Here is a 4,882-nt window from a genome sequence, read left to right on the forward strand (position 1 = left end):
CCTGCTGAGCCCTTTCATGCTACAAAAGAGCTTCTGTGTCGGGGCAAGAAGCAGAAAGCTGATTTCAAGGTATCTTGGTCATTGCATCACCTGTACCCAATTTAAGTAACTAGGAGGGATCCCATTGTCAGGGCAGACATATGTGGCTCATGCTACCGTGTTGGCAGACAGTAAAAATCTTTGAGGTTTGTAGTGTGTACCTCAGTTTCTGCAGTCAAAGGGGATAAATGCTATACCTGATGTCTTAGCTGTTTATATAATAATATGAAGAAAAAATGCTGGTGGAGAGCATAATATTTTCTCCACAATATGGAGAAAAAATGCTCTTGCTTGTGGAGAGCAAGAGATAGAAACTGGGAGGAAACCAGCACTGGTAACAAACTTGCTTCTAACCTAATGAGTTCATTATAAGTAAATACTGCAATCAACACTTAGTGATGGAAGTGCCCTCTACTAAAAGCTTCAGCAAATAGCAGGGGATGATTTATTTCTCAGTCCAGGGGTATAGTCAAACGTACATGCTTCTAGACTTCATTTTAGGACAAAAGCTTTTCATTTTAAGAAAAAAATGCTCTTGGGGAAGCGCTTTAATGAAAACTGCATCAGTTTAATTTCTAGTCAGAATTGAGTCTGCCTGATTGATGTTTAGTGGTTAAGTACCAGTCAACAGCTCCACAAAGAGAACGGTTGTCTTGGATATGTTCTCCAGTGATGTATCAGGTCTCATTATTACAAAATCAGTATGCTAGTGATGCATTCTAGCAAGCCTGCTCCCTTGGGCAAATAGGAAAAGATCTTTGCTTTTTGTGAAGTCTTTGCTTTCATAGTCACTTTTGCCAGGAAATTTGAAAAATCGTGTTCATCCTTAATTTCATTATGAAACCCCTTAAGATGTCAAATAAGAATGTTGTAGGACAGTAGGAATGTTGCAAATAAACCACAGTTGCTTCTTTTTTGATATTGAAATAATTGTGACATATTTTCATGTTTTATAGTCTTATGTCATCTTGCAGAAATCAAGAGGAAGCATTTCTATGATTAAAATACCTTGAAAAATGTTTTTAGGTAATTATCCATGAAAAAAATTAATAATTGATAGATCGAGTCTAAAAAGTAGTCTAAACAACCCTGGTTAAGGGTTGTTTCTGTTTCACCAAGACCTGAAATACAGTGAGGGGCATGATTGTCCTGGCCCAGTGAGACTATGACTGCGCAGGAACATTTGATGGATTTACATGAAACTCCAAGGGCAACTTGTGCCATCATAACCTTCCAGCTGTTTCAAACCAGTGCTGAAGTATGGAATGCCACAAACAGGTCTCACTAGGATGCTGAAACAGTCTTCAAAACTTCCATTGTCATTTTCCAGTTTCTGAGTTTCATTGTACATGCTTCATGTTAAGAAAACAGCTTCAGTAGGTACTTAAGCAATACAAAGTCATTTAAAGGAATAAACATTGGGTTGTGAGCGGTTTTTTATTTGGATGAGTATGGTCACTGTTAGAGGAGGAAAAATAACTGCTCTTGTGAATCGCATTTTTCACTTGCAAGTTCATTCATGTCAGCAGTTACTCTTTTTGCTGAGAAAAGTGATTTAAAAATGCAGATAAGTTTCTCTTTGCCAAAGGAGATTTTTAACATGCATTCTTTGGCAGCATTTACATTGGAAGAGTTTCTTCCAATGCAATGCAGCATATGTTGTGTGTGACTTATTTTTCTGGGCCATAATCACTGTAAAATTTTTAGGAGCTTTTACTCCTGAATGTTTCTTAAACGCTCAAGGTTGCTTTGTGAAGACTTTGGTTGTTGGAGGTTTTTTTCCCTACTGAGTAACAATGTGTAGTGATGCATTAGAGCCTTGGTAAGCTAGTCTCCTATAGGTGCAAGCTGGCAGAGTTTTAGCTGTTCTGAATAACTGAGCCTTTCCAGCAAGTGTGGGAAGACCAACAGATCACACTTGATAAAACAAATATTTCTGATGCTGGCCTCATAGTAACATGTTTGGGTTGTTTTAATTGGAGTAACGGGCAACTAATTTTAGCGGTTGAATGTAAACAATTAACATGTTGGTTTCTGAGTAGTTGATAGAAGGCTAAAAAAAAAAATCAGGAATAAATCTTGTTTAATCTCGTAGATCTCAAGATATTTTAACACTTCTGAAACTGGGTGGTTGGTTGAATCTTTCTAATTAACTGGAAATAGGGTTTCTAGCTTTGTTTAGGGCAAAAACATTAGAAACTCGCTGCACAGAATTTATATAAAAAGAAGCACTTGGCTTAGTTTTTAAAACAGTCTAGAACTGGTGGAATTTACTGCAAGGAGAGATCAAAGACACTGATAAAAATTTTTAAAAGGCTCAATTTTGTTACCAAGCATAGAGATTGCCTGTACGTAAGAGTTCAACAAGCTTCCTTCCTCAGCTACTTGATCATTAACTATATGGGAATATAATTTCTTCCCTGTATTACATTCCTCCCCTCTGCCGCACAAATGCAAACATGATTCAAATGCTAGTTATTTTCACTTGTCAGAAACTGGCCTTCTCAGAGTTCTGCATCACTGATGGATATAATGAGGTCACACATGGGAAAAGCTAAAAAGAGTAGCTTGCTTTGTATGTCCCTGGCCCTTGGCACAGGGGTCTGGCAGGTTATAATGCTCTCTTTCGAACTCTCACCTTCTTGTAACCCAATGCCATTGCATTTTTTTGGTCTCTCCTGGGCTAGGCAGTAAGAGCTATGATCTAATTTAATTGCTGTGACCTTCTAGCACACATTGTTATGGAAGTGTTTTACTCTTTGCTGTGGGGATATTGAATTTGGAAAGTGGGGCACTTTTTGTTGCTGCTGCTTTTATAATGTCAAAAAGTGTATATACTATGATGTTTCTGTCTGTCAGTTCCACTTGAAAGTTTGTAGTTGGGTTTAACAGGTAGGATCCTTTCGATTTTTTTAGGTCCGGTCCACAGATGTGTGGCAAAGAACACTAGAGAGTTTTGCTGTAAGAAGGGATCGTATTTTATTTTGCTTTTCTTTTGGGTATGTCTGAGTTAGTGTGATTTAAGACTTGTAATAAGCAGTGAGAGTTCATTCTCTGTTTGGATTTCCTTTTAAAAACAGTATCTAGACACAGCAGGTGAACACACTGGCACAGGTTGCCTGGAGAGGTGGTAGATGCCCACCCCTGGAAACATTCAAGGTCAGGTTGGATGGGGCACTTAGCATCCTGATCTCGTTGAGGATGTCCCTGCTCATTGCAGGGGGGTTGGACTAGATGACTTTTAAAGGTCCCTTCCAACCCAAACCATTCTATGAACTGTTCTATATATACAAATGTATAATACTTAAAAAGTGAATAATTACAGAGTAAGCAGTGCCAGCACTGGGTTAACTCTCAGCTTCTCTTTGTACAGAAGGAATTGCAGTGGGTTTGGCCTTTGGTTTAACTGGGATATTTCCTGTGTAGATAGATAATTTTTTTCAATGTCCTACTGCCAAATGTACCATTTGAAAACTCATTCATCAAAGAATACATTGTAGCATTTTCTTCTTGTATAAATATTTCTTGCCTTTAAGAAACTCTGCCGTTGTGGTCAAAACCAGTTTTTCCTCTGTTCTCCGAAAGAGGAAGCTTGAATGTGTCATCTTTTCTCTATTGAAGTAGCTAACAGGCACAAGCAGCATACCTTTGTGAAGGTATAACAACATACTATGTGCCAAGAGGTTCATAAGTAACTTCAAACTACCTGCTCTATCTAACAGGAAGTGAGGACAATCAGGATACTATCTTCATATTGCAAGGCAGTCATCCCACTTCATGCTAGGCACTGAGTAAATGAGGTAAAGCTCCTGCCTCCTCCTGTATCATTTTAAGAGTTAGCAGTGGATTTCTGGTTATTAACAGAATGTGAAGATTGGTGAACGAAAGTTGGTGACCTGGCACTAACACAGGAATAAAATAGGGGTGTGTTTTTTTTTTTCATTTGTGTCCATTGAAGTTAAGGTTGATCGACATCTACTCTGCAGTAGGCCTTCATTTCTCATCATAAGCATCCTTTAATCGGAAGTGAAGCCGCATGAGACTCACAGAGCACATTTGCTCTTGCTCTGAAGCTCTTTTTATCACCTGGAGCTGTAGAGTTAGGGAATCGGTATTTGCTGTAGCCTGAACTTCTTCTGTACGTGTTATAATGTGCTGTCCTTTTCCAGCATGACCCTTCTGGTTGGTTTTGACGGTTCTTATAAAAGAATACTTTGATCCACTTTTCTCAGTACCTGCATTTTAATCCCTTTGTTCAGATCTTCAGTCTTGATCTTATGACTTACACCACCATGTCCAGTGATGCAAAGCATTTTAATTTGATTTCTCTGAAATTTGACTTGTGGATGCTAGAAGCTTGTAGATTCAAAAGTGACAGACCAAGTTCATAGAATAAAAGTCATCTGAAGACACTTGATACAAAGCTGCTTTGACTTAGGGCTCAGGAACTTCAGGAGAAAGGCTTTTGAAATTGGAAACATACAGGGAGGTAGCATACTTGCCCTATTTTTTTGTTTGTTGGTTGGTTTGGTTTGGTGTTTTTTTTTTTTTTTTACCTAGGCTTGCACCATTAGGCTAGATAGCCTTTTGGTTGGCCCTGGCATGACCATTCTTAGGACCTTACTTTTTTGTGGTGCCCTCTTTTCCTGACTTAGAATGTATTTCCTCTTTAAATAAATGACAAAATCTGTAGCTAGAAGCAGAGTTTCAGGTCTTACTAAACAAGCAAGTTGGCTAAACTGATCAAAGTATTGCTGTTGTGGATCTGTTCTCCTTTGTTATGAATCTGTGTTCTTTCACCATCACATTTGAAAACTCCAATAGCTCTTCCACTTTCTCTTTC

The 4,882-nt window shown here is 38.4% G+C and overlaps 1 protein-coding gene across 1 annotated transcript in view; it reads left to right on the forward strand.

Moving 5' to 3' along the window:
* Nucleotides 1-4,882, forward strand: part of PCGF6 (polycomb group ring finger 6) — a gene marked incomplete at its 5' end in the record, with an annotated part of 25,016 nt that overhangs the window by 18,591 nt on the left and 1,543 nt on the right. The gene's annotated exons all lie outside the window — the stretch shown is intronic.

Source organism: Phaethon lepturus, unplaced genomic scaffold, assembly GCF_000687285.1.
Source record: "Phaethon lepturus isolate BGI_N335 unplaced genomic scaffold, ASM68728v1 scaffold34100, whole genome shotgun sequence".
In the NCBI taxonomy this organism is placed as follows: domain Eukaryota; kingdom Metazoa; phylum Chordata; class Aves; order Phaethontiformes; family Phaethontidae; genus Phaethon; species Phaethon lepturus.